The sequence below is a fragment of the Microtus pennsylvanicus genome, chromosome 6 (genome assembly GCF_037038515.1).
Source record: "Microtus pennsylvanicus isolate mMicPen1 chromosome 6, mMicPen1.hap1, whole genome shotgun sequence".
In the NCBI taxonomy this organism is placed as follows: domain Eukaryota; kingdom Metazoa; phylum Chordata; class Mammalia; order Rodentia; family Cricetidae; genus Microtus; species Microtus pennsylvanicus.
This window is the reverse complement of record NC_134584.1, coordinates 51,874,475-51,886,778: the sequence shown is the minus strand read 5'-3', so window position 1 is coordinate 51,886,778 and position 12,304 is coordinate 51,874,475.

Genomic DNA, 12,304 nt, shown 5'->3' with positions numbered 1-12,304 from the left:
GAGACTTTTCTTTCAGTTGACACATTTGAACGCTTCAAATGAAACTTGGATGTGGTAGAGTTGAAGTAAACAATTCAGAAAACAGTCCCCAGCCTCAGGTTGCCCTGTGTGGTCGCTATATTATCCCATAGCAGAAGATTAACCATGAGAACAACCAGAGCTGCTAGATACTACAGCTATGCCAATGTTGGACTTGCCGGTTAACAGCAGTGGCCCCTTTGACTTCGTTGGCTGTTAGAGTTTAAACACCCAAGGATAGTGTAGATTATACTTGGATTTTAGTTATTAAGAGTAGGATCGGAAGGGAAGTAGGATTGGTGAAGATAGGAATAACTATTGAATTAAATTTAAAAAAATCAAGGTGGGTAAAGCAGCGGGTCTCTGTAGCCTCCATGTTCTGTGTGGTTTGGGAATATGTGGGGAGGGAAGTTGTAAGTCCTTCCCTAGTAGTTCCCTTGGACGCCATCCCCCTTGCACCATGGCATCCTCTGCTCCTGCAGGTCCAGTGTGTAGGGGGAGAAGTTCCTGCTGTTCTTCCCTGGTGGCTTAGCTCAAGAGGACTTGGCCCTGTGAGTCTCAGCTCCTTCCCTGCAGAGATCTCCCCGGCAATCACAAGTTCATTCACAGACCTGGCCTCTTGCAGGATAAGAGTTTACTGTGTGCTGTCTGATTTTGTTTTCTTTTTAATATTTGTTTATTCATTTGTTATTGTGTGAGTGAGTGCTGACTGTCTTCTTCAGGGTTTCAGTGGTAAAGGCTTCCAATCCTCTACCTTCCTCAGAAGCCTGTAAAAATATAGTTTTTTTAATTTTTAAATTTGTGGAAAAATGCACCGAAAATCTTATTATCCAAACCATTTTGTTATTGTTTTGATGGGGGGGGGCACACATGTACCGCTGTGTATGTGTGGAGTCAGAGGACACCTCTGAGCATCAGTCCTTACTGTATGTGTGTGTTATTGTATAATATATCATAACATGGTCCTTGTTGTATGTGTGTGTGACATAGCATCACCGGGAATCAAGTCCCCTGACATCTGGAAACTGGAGGTGCAGAAAAACAGGCAACGTAGCCAAGGCTCCAAGTCCAGAAATTTAGGAAGGGCTACAAACAAACCAGGAGCCCTGATGTCCAAGGCTGGGAGAAAACGGACCTCCCAGAGCAAGCAGGAAGCTCATTCGCCCCTTCTGTTTCTTTTTCTGCTCAAGCTCACAACAGTTGGGAGGCGCTTGCCTCCCTGGTGAGAACTGAGCTTCCTTGCTCAGATTCCAGTACTAATCTCTTCCAGAAACCCCTGCCCTGACACATCACAATGCTTTATCAGCCATCTGGGCAACCCTCAGGTGGACTCAACAGTAAGCATCCCCACATCCCCCTGCGTGGCACACTCATAGTTCTGCACTTGCCTGTGTGCTTGTCACGTCCTTTGTAGATGGGTGTTCTTCTGAGCGAATCATCCCGCTGTCCTAACTTGATGTTATTCATGATCGTTTTCCACAGATGAGATAGCACACTTGGAGAGAGGGGCTGGGATGCTGACAATCCCTCCCAGTTGTGCACCTAGCCGAAGCTTATGGCCTCAAGCGCATCACTCAATACTACAACCACTCTCCCAAGTATGATTAGCCTGTTTGGTGGCTAAGAATCTAGAGAAGCAAAATGGCTTGTTCCAGATGTCAAGGCCAGTTGATGTAGGGCTCCATGCCTACAGCTCCACTGAGCATCCAGGTGCAGTCCTCGCTCAAGGGATGTCTTCTGCATGGAGTCCCTCTCCTTCTTGAGGGAGATAAATGACACCCTGCCTCAGAGTCCTGGGGTGGGGGCAAGGTAGGACTTTAAACTTCAAATCCTTCTTCCTGTCTAGACAGTCATTCCCGGTCCCCCTTATCTTGTGTCACATGGCCCCACATACCCTTGAAGATTCTGTGACCTCTGGATGCCCTGGGGCCAACACTTCCTCTCTATTCCCATAGCAACCATTCTCAACACACGGGTTCCTTGTCTGTCACTGAGATCGTTCTTGAGGGCAATATTGCTTTTGTTTGACCCTCACCTCTGTAGCCCAGCTCCTCAGTGGAAAGAGGCTGATTCTGAGATTTGACCTGAACTCAAATCTTTCACCTAATGCAACAACAGGACAAGATCTGGGAAGGGGCAGGGTGGCCTTTGCTGAAGGTTTAGGAGGCCAGCCTGAGGCCCTTTTGAGATGCCCCATGGAATCTTGACAGACTGGGTAAGAGCAGACTGTCCAGCCTCAAGGTCTTCCCCACCTCTCCCACGAAGCCTATTCTGTTGACTTCATCTGTTAGTGTGCTGTCCCGCCACCCCCTTGTGTGTGTGTGTGTGTGTGTGTGTGTGTGTGTGGTATGTGTGTCTGTGTGTGTGTGTGGTATGTGTGTGTGTGTGTGTGTGGTATGTCTGTGTGTGTGTGTGTGGTATGTATGTGTGTGTGTGTGTGGTATGTATGTGTGTCTGTGAGGGTGCTGATGTGAGAGGTGTTGGTTATACTACAGCATCATTCCTCACTTTATCCCTTGAGATAGGATCTCCCACTGACCCTGAAGCCAGACTGGCACCAGCAAACCACAGAATCCCTCCAGTCTTCACTCCCCACAGCACTGAGGTATCAGGGGGACTCACCTTGCCTGGCCTTTTACAAGGGTGCCAGGGATTCGAACGTGGGTCTTCAAGCTTGCAGGGAAAGCACTCTTGTCACTGAAGAATCTCCCAGGCACCTTGCTCTGCTGACTGCAGTGTCTTCTGCAGTCCCACAGTGCGTGCCTTCCACACCCTCGTCTGTGGCCTTGTCCTTGCTAGATGTGACCCATAATGCACATATTAATTATAACAACTAGAGACAGCATAGTCTCTATGGCCAACACTTACAAATCTGTATGCATCCAGACAGTCACGGCGACTAAATGGAAGGCTCTGATATAGTACTGTCTCTGTCACAGGGCGGATGAAAGCCCATGAAGATTTAGTATATTGTCCAAAGTCATACAGTTTAGCTGTAGGGCTCAGAAACCCATGAAGTCTAGTTTCAGAATCTGTGCCTTTAGCCATGGGAAAAATCCCTCAAGGGTAACTTTCTCAGTCATTCCCACATATTCAACCCAGGGAACCCAGCAAATGTGCCAAGAACCTCAGAAATCCCTTAAAGGACAGCAACTAGTCTAGACTTAGCACACCTCTGGTAATGCCATAGTTTAGGTTAGGAGCCACGTGGCTTCAAAGGCCTACTAGCTCTTCTTGTCATCTGTATTTGACTGCTGTGCCCAAGGCTGCCTTTGGGTGCAGACCCCATCTCAGAGCTTCCCTCACTGTCTGCCCCTTGCTGCAATCTCATCTGCTCCATAGCAAAGGGAGCAAACAGCAAGCTCTTGTCCTCACCTGTGAGCATGCGTGTATGTGTTCATCTGTAGAGACAGGGCAGAAGCCATGGTTGCTGCAGTTTGGCTAGCCTGAAAGTCCTTAACTTGGGCCTCTCCAGGGTTGCTCTCAGTCTAAACTGTGGATGCCAGTAGAGGTGAGGATGGGGCTAAGGAACTTCAGTTGGAAGTGACTTTGGAGGGTCATGCACTAAAGACTGAGCAATTCTGCTGCCTTAGACGGGGTGGGGAAAAGAGCTATGGGCCTCACAAATCATACAGGATTTACACAGAAAATCACTGCCCTTCCACTCACCGACAGTTCCTAGGACAGAGGAAGCAGGGAGCAAGACAGAAAGAACTGGACCTCCTGGGACACATGAATTAAATCTTGGGTAGCATGAACTGTTGAGCCGCCCTTTCCCAGGGCTGTTCACAGCAGAGCCTTCCTCCACAGGAGGCCTGTAAGGAATGGCTTTGTATTACCTGGTATGCTCCTGTTGGGGGCGCCTTGGCTGTCATCTGCAGGTGGCTTCTGATGTTCTTCTGTCAGGAAGGCAACCTGACCCAACAGCATGCTGAAGACACAAATGTTCTCACTGAGCCGCTGGCTGCTGGGCTGGGCACAGCCCTGCCCACTCCCCATCCCACTGAAATAGAATCCAGGGGTTTAACCAGGCTGGCAGGAAAGCCAGCTGCTTCCAGTTAGTTCACTGGATGTGCCCCCTTTGGGGGGCCAGCTGGTGAGACACCTGTGTGGGCTGAGGTTTTCGTGTGAATCTGGGAAGGTTCCCACTGATCTGAATGTCATGGCTGCTCTGGTGTTTAAAGTTGAAATTCCTTGGTTCGGGTCAACTGTTTTGTCAGAGCAGACCTGATGACAGTCCCTGGGGACCCGCTAAGAAGGGACACTAAAGTGACCTGGCAGCTCTTCAAACAAAGCAACCGGAGTTGGCCTAGGCGCTGCGGTCATCTGCAGGGTGAGCTTAGCAGCTTTCCTTGCTTGGAAACCCAGACCTCGCTGAACCCTCTCGCAAGCTTGAAATAGCAAAGGTTTGTATTGCTGAACGCGGATTTGGTTTTAGGATGTTGTCACAAATAATTCCTAGCCAAAGCCGGTGATCCCCCTCCAGGAACCAAATCTGCTGAATCCATTTGGGACTTGAAACAAAAGAGCACAATTACCAAGTCATGTATCTAATTTTTGTCCTGTGCCAGTTCTGGGAAGACCTAGAAAGAAAAATAGAGATAATTCGGCTGAGTGACACTTCCCAACGTTTTTATACCAATTTTGAAAGACAAGGATTTTTCAAGCCAGCCTTTCTACTTGAAAACCATACGCATTTATGTTAGAAATTCCTTCCCCTCTTAAATAACCTGCGAGATTGTGGGGGTTTAAGCTTATTAACCGGCCCTGTTTTCTTGTATTAATCATAGGCCATTAATTTATTTCAATAGTCCGACCACTGCGCCTGTGTTTTCCCTGGCTGCCGTCCAGTTCCTGAATGTACTGCCAAGCAAGGAGCAGGCAGTTTATCATAACACAGAGCTGAGATTATTGTTGAAAAAAGCGACGCAGGGGGGGTGGAGGGGTGAGGGGCGGGGAGTGGTGGAGGGAGTGGAGGGAGAGTGTGTGCTACAGGCGCACTGCCTGCCAGCACTGGAATTCACTCTGGGTTTCGTGGATCTCCAGCAATGTCTTGCTAGGAGGTCTCCTGTCCTGAAGTCATCCCGTTGTGATTGGCTGAGCGCTGAACCTTGCCTGGCATTAGACTTAAACATTTGAGGAGGGATAAAGAGGAGAATATGGTTGTCATGCCACCAATACTAAATACCATGTTCGACCTACAAGTAAGGTTAACTATGAATGAGGCCCAACACAAACTTCTCAGACCTACCTAAAATATTATCAGATGGTTTTTTTTTTTTTTGCTGTTTATGTATTAGTTTTTGATGGCATGGTTCTCGGGTGTGAACGCTAAATAATGTAGCCTTGTGACATTAATAGGTAGGACCTACCTATGGGGAGGAGAGGTGAGCATTACAAAAGAGGCAAATGGACAGCTGACAGGTCATACCATAGACAAAACTAGAGGTTAAAAACCCCAGTGAGCGGTGTTTAAGAAACGGCTCAGAGAACGGTGTTGGGAGGGCGGCCGGAGTCCATGTTGGTGAAGGATCTTCAGCTGCTCTTGAGTCCTTTTTCTTACTGGTGAGTACCCAGCCAGGCCCCCTGACTGGGCGGGTTCTGTGGATGGGATTACAGTATTAGGTGGGGTATTAATCACAAACATGAATCCGCCTCGTTCTTTGCTTCTGGGTCTGAGGTGGGAGGGCGAGGGGCAGGCCCCTCACTGTATGAACAGGAAATCATACTGGGGGGAAACTTGAAGCCAGTCATTTCTCACCAGAGCCAAGCTGTTACCTGCATCTAGAGATTACAGGGGAATTTATTATGTTACACAGGAAGAGAATCCCCTCTGTGTGGCAGGCAGGAAGAGGACCAATCTTATGGGCTAGGTGGCCCCTTTGGTTCCACTAGGGATGTGACCACCAGGAAGGGTCTTATTTCAGGTCACCCAAGCCTGACCCCAGTCCTGTGACTCCTCCTGGGCCCAGTCGTGTCTGGGTCAGAAACTGGCTTGGGCTAATGTTTCTGTTCACATTGGTTTTCTCTCAGTCTAGGATGTTAACTTATGCAGAAAACCACGTCACATCCAAACCAGCAGGTCTAGGATAGGACCTATGGTTCTCCCAAATGCCCTTCCTTCTGCAGCCCTCTGCTGGACCGTCCCTCAGTCTCAGCCAGGCAGTGGTCCCTCAGTCTAACCGCGTGGGTTCTCGAGCCTCATAACTGCCACCTTTAAACACCAGCTGCAGCGTCTGTCTCTGTCGTCTGAGGGATCCCCATTGGCCCGTTTTCAGACTTCATCAATGCTGCCCCTGTGTCTTGATACTGATGGGACTGCATAACCTTCTAGGGGATGCTATAGCTCAGCTACGTCACCATGAACTATTTTCTGCTCTTCAGGACCCTTAGTTAACAGCAAGAAAAGATCCCAGTCTAAGGGTGTCCAACCTTTCTAACACCTTTGTAAGCCTAAGTGTGGGTCAGTATTGCAATGTTCCCTTCCTTTCTTCCTTCTTCCCTGCCCCTTTTCTCTTCCTCCCCCACTTTCTTTCCTTTTTGGCTTAAATCACTAAAGTTATAACAATGCAACTAATTCATCAGAAAACTTGAGTGTCTCTAACTTCAGAGGCCAAGACCATTAGTGTTGGAGAAATTCCATTTAACTCTGCCTTTGAATACCAAATCTCTGTAGCAAAGGGAGCCTGGTTGTTGTTGCTTTTTGTTTTCTGTTTTTTCCTTCTGCCCCACAGAAGAAGTTTCATGTGGGAAACAGGCACTAGGGAGTGCTAGAACCAACAAGTTTCTTTGTTGTTATTTTGTTTTTGTTTTGTTTTATAATCAAAACCAAACACAGGTCACACCCACACCGTCCATGGAAACAAAAGTGAACTTGGGCAGTTGATCTAGAAGGGAGAATTCCCCACGGGAGCAGGATTGTCCTGCATCCAGTGTGTCAGGGAGAGATAAAAACACTAAGGGAAAGGCATCAAATGTTCAAGGAGCTTTTGTCCCTTCCTAGCAAACTCATCTGGACAGGAGAGAGCCCAGGCAACATGTGTGAACAGACACGGACGCATGCCTGTTTAATGTGGACATGCATATGTCAGGGACTATGCACATAAAAACCCTTCAGAGTCAAAGTCACTTGATAGCTACAAAGCCCAGGCAAAGGCAAATGGAAACAGAAAACAAGAACACACAAGCGCGCGCGCACACACACACACACACACACACACACACACGCATGCATGCACACACGCATGCATGCTCCCCTGAGACGTGAGTAAGCAAGCTTGTTGTCCCATGCTGCACACAGCCACAGGCCATGACCCTGTCCTGGATGGAGCCTTTCAGAGTGATTGCTCCTCAGACCGCTGGTTTTACTGTTAGTGTAAATAAACACATTAGCAGACCAGACTGCCAGGATTGTTGCGTCAATGGGGTTGGCATCCTCTAAATGAAGGAGAGCAAGTGGTATCCCAAAGGACCTAAGCAGGGTGGGTGAGAAGGCAGGGGTGAGCCACCAGGGTTGGGGTGCTGGTCATGAGCACTGACACTGTGTGAACATCTGTACCTCAGAGGACACAAGGCCGCAGGAGTCAAATCCCCCGGCTGCCTCTGTGTCTCTGGCAGTCTTGGACGCCGTCACCCATGCCTCAAGCTAAGCGTGCTGTCTGCAGAACACTCGTGGTGACGCTCAGTGGTTCATCATGAGGAGGTCTTGCCAGCCTGTTTGGCACTTGTCGCACTCAGGGTTACTATGGCTGTGACGGAACAACATACTAAAGGGAACTTGTAGAGAGATGGAGGGTTTATTTGGCTTTACACATCCACATCACTGTTCATCATCAAAGGAAGTCAGGACAGGAACTCAAACAGGCCAAGATCCTGAAGGCAGGAGCTGATGCAGAGGCCATGCCCTATATACTTGCCTGCTTACAGCTGGATCTTCTGGAGACATGTTCCTCTCAGATGACATAAAACCAGCCAGCACGGTGTAGCGCGACTAATAAAAACCCAGGGACAGATAATGGGGTTCAAGCTGAAGATTAGAAAAGCAAAATGGCCAGCCACTAGAGAGTTCTTACCTCTACCAAGGCTCAGATTAACAAAGGGGCGATCCTGTCCTCAGCGTGACTGCAGACTGCAATGCTCTCCACCAAACCTCCCACTTAACAGTCTCCTGCCTTATGTTCCTCTCTCCACCCAGCCATATCACTCCTGTCTCCACCTCCCTGGTGCTGGGATTGAAGGCGTGTGGTCCTGAGTGCCAGGATAACCTTCATGTGAGCTCTGTTTCTCCTTTAGACAGATTCAATCTGCATAACCCAAGGTGGCCTTGAGTCCTGGGATTAAAGGTGTGTGCCCCCACTCCCTGGCCTCTAGTGACTTAGCTCTGCACTCTGATCTTAAGGTGAGCTTTATTTAGTAAAACACAAATGGAATATCACGACTCATGCAGGATGGGTTTTAAATGCTAATGAATACATCTCTTCACAAGATGGACATCATTTCTCATGAGACTCAGTCGATTTTCCAAATCTCTCCCTCTTACATTCCAAGGGTGCCTTCTAGCTCTTCAGACACTGCCTCAAACTTAACAGCCTTTTGTTAAAGGGCTTTGGGTACATAGAGCACCCATGTGGATTGACAGCATGCTATCGTGATATTTTGTTTATGAGGTAACAAATAAAGCTTGCCTGAAGATCAGAGTGCAAAGCTAGCCACACTAGTCAGCCATACAGGCCAGAAAGTGGTGGCACACACCTTTAATCCCAGCAGCCACACTTGTCAGCCATAGAGGCCAGGCAGTGGTGATGCATGCCTTAATCCCAGCACTAGAGAGGAATATAAGGCAGGATGAGACAGGCAAGGGCCGCCAACCGTGGCGAGAGGTCAGGATTCTGAGTGGAGCAAGCTTTGAGATTTTTTTCCCATTTTTTTTTTCCTAAACGTTTTGCTTTGGAGTTTTCCATCTGAGAAGCAAGAGAGCATCCTGGGGGTGACTTCTTCAGGTACTTAAAAAAGACAGGCACCTCAGATTCTGGGGACTTCAGGCAATTTGTATTGTTCCTAGTCTATGAAAGTCATGTCAGCCTGGACCTGGACATGGTGCCTGGGCTTAGCGGAGGGGGTTGGGGACACCAGTGGAGGCAGGGGGCTGCTGTGCCTCACTCTCTTCAGTCTGAAGATTTCATAGAGGTAAGAGCTCTCTAGTGGCTCGGCTGCTTTGCTTTTCTGATCTTCAGCTTGAACCCCAATATATGTCCCTGGGTTTTTATTAGTCGTGCTACAGCATGCTGAGCCAACATGTCTTAGATTCTTGTTTTAGGGCACACAGGAGGAGAATAAAATGACATACTACATACGCAGTGTCTGCTTTGTTCACTTACTAACTGCTTAGCCTCAGAACCTGAGCAGCCTTCTCCACAGGAGGAACAGACATCTTTCCAGACAAATACTAATTCTCTCCTGAGGAAGAGGGCTAGTGCCCAGGAACTAAACAGACCTTCAGGATGGAAACTCTTGCAGAATGTCAACTAATAGACTTATGACCCGGAAGACACCGTGCCTTGTTATCCTCACAGGAGATAAGACAAGCAGCAGGAAACTCCCTCACATGTAAAGTGTATAGCATGATCAGTCCATGGAGAGCAATTTCCCAATCAGAAAAGGATCTGGGTGATTAAATTGGAAGAGAACAAACTCATATATCCATACAGAGAGGCTGACGATCCTGAAGAGAGATGGAGAGAGACTTGTGAAGGAGCTGGATTAGTCACACCTGGGAGAGATCTTCCCTCTGAGGTAACCTCTCCTGGTCACCAGGACTAGAGGTTTGGTGTTGATAGTCAAGAAGGCAGAGTTGCCACCTTCACTCCTCCAGTTCAGTGTGCAGGCAAGAGCTGTCCACATTACCCAAGTGTTGTGCACATTTAGAGGTGAGCAAGGGCCGCCAACCGTGGCGAGAGGTCAGGATTCTGAGTGGAGCAAGCTGTGAGATTTTTTTTCCCATTTTTTTTCTAAACGTTTTGCTTTGGAGTTTTCCATCTGAGAAGCAAGAGAGCATCCTGGGGGTGACTTCTTCAGGTACTTAAAAAAGACAGGCACCTCAGATTCTGGGGACTTCAGGCAATTTGTCTTGTTCCTAGTCTATGAAAGTCATGTCAGCCTGGACCTGGACATGGTGCCTGGGCTTAGCGGAGGGGGTTGGGGACACCAGTGGAGGCAGGGGGCTGCTGTGTCTCTTGCCTGTGCTCTCCCTTGAATGTTCTTCCACAGCAGTAGAGGGCTATGCCCTTCCTCTATCCATGAAAACCGTGCCCTGTCATTTCAAACGGAAGTTCTTTGTTTCTATGGCTGAATGTTTCATCTACAGCCTTCACACCACACCTGACAGAGCAGCCACACACCGAGGCTTGCTGAAGGAGTGACGGAAGTGAGCTAGGACAGGAGAATCTGTAAAGGCAGGAGAACCATTCAGAAATGGTGGAGATTCACAGGAACCGTCTCTAACTGCCTCTCGGCCCTTGGGGATGAAATGGTTAGTTTACCATGTGAATCAAGGGTTTTTTTTTTTTAAAAAAATATTAAGATTTAGTTTTGTTCATAGATGTGTGTAGATGTTTGAGAGGGTGCCCTTGGGAGGCCAGAAGAGGATTTTGTAGCCCTTGAAACTAAAGTTGCAGGTGGTTCCGAGCTTCCTGAAGTAGGAGCCATTGCCACCAAACTCGTGACACTGCCATGTCTCCAGCCGTCTTTATCAAGGATTTAGAGTTCATAACTCTACTATTCATGAGCATTGCTGTCTCACTTACAGATCCTTTTTGCATATCCCCTTACACATCTGTGTTCCATCTCCTCCCATTTTCCTTCCAGTAAGGGGATCAGACAGCACACCCAGCCTTGCTGGCTATTGTTCCATCTCTCCAGCGTCAACAGATACCCAGATACCATTTGTGTTTAAATGTGCGTGACAGTAAATGCCATGAGTAGACCTGAGATTACCACCCACGTGGGCATGGAAGACCCTGGGGACCTCTTCATTTAAGGGGCAGAAGGAAGAGGGACCCATGAGAGACTAGAAGGTGGCCAGAAGGATGAGAGAAAGGCAGGAAGCCAGAGTGGCACTGGAGGAAGGGGGGCAGAAAAAGCTGTAGCGGGAGAGAGTAGACACAGGCTGCTAGGTGGGGTGTGACTCAGCAGGAGGGAGCTGTGCTTTCCCACTGTCTCCATTTCCTCCTACTATGAAATAAAGAGATTAGACCAGGTGATGAATTAAAGTTTGCATTTTGAAAGAGTATTAGGATTGTATTTAGCTACATTTCAGGGAAACTAAATGCTAAGTCACAACCAAAAAAATCTTTTTACATTTTTGTTCTCAGGGTCTCTTGTGGCCCAAGCTACCTTTGCACGTACTGTGTGGTGAACTCCTAACCCTTCTGCCTCCATTTACCAGAGGCTGAGACTTCAGGCATACATCACCCTGCTCAGCTGCCAAGAGGATTTTTTTATCCTCAGTTGAGAAGAAATTTCGAGACAGGTAGAGGTTATTATAACTGGTCAAGGCACAGCAAGGGCACACATCCCTGTGAGCACTTATTCTGTCTATCATGATCAGTGAAAGAATGATCTCCTTGGGTTCATTTTGTTTTGTTTGAGACAGGGTCTCTCTATTATGTCGTTTTGGGTGTCCTAGAACTTGCTATGTAGACCGCCCTGGCCCCTCACTCACAGTTATCCATCTACCTATGCCTCCTGAATGCTGGGATTAAAGACATGCACCACCACGACTGGCCTCCTCAGGCATGGAAGGTAGTTATTTTTCCTCCAACCATGCCCACACTCCAAGAAAAAAGATGGATAAAAGGATGTACAAATTTCCCATGTTACACGAGTCTATTTGCACGGAAGCCCCACTCCACAAATTCTAGCATAGCATTGCTCAGAACTCCGATGTGGTTGCTCCTGAGGGTAGAAGAACCTGGGAATGAGCAGAATCGTCTTCTTTTGGCAAGGAAGATACTGGGACTAGATACTAGAGAAGCAACAAGCAATATTGTCATGTAGGCTGACCCTGTGAGAAAAGTTGGGCTCAACCATTAACAGCATGCAGCCTTCTTAGACTGGTGGTATTTCCTGATAAGAAACAAAGATACTAAAGCAAAGATACTTGATCCCAATGCAAGTAGGAAGTAAAGAATAAACCATCACCATGCCTGGGCCAATTTTCCTCCTAAAGCAGGCTAGTTTCAGGTATTGGTGTCAGCTGACCCTCCCAGTTCCAGTCCTTTCCTCTCAT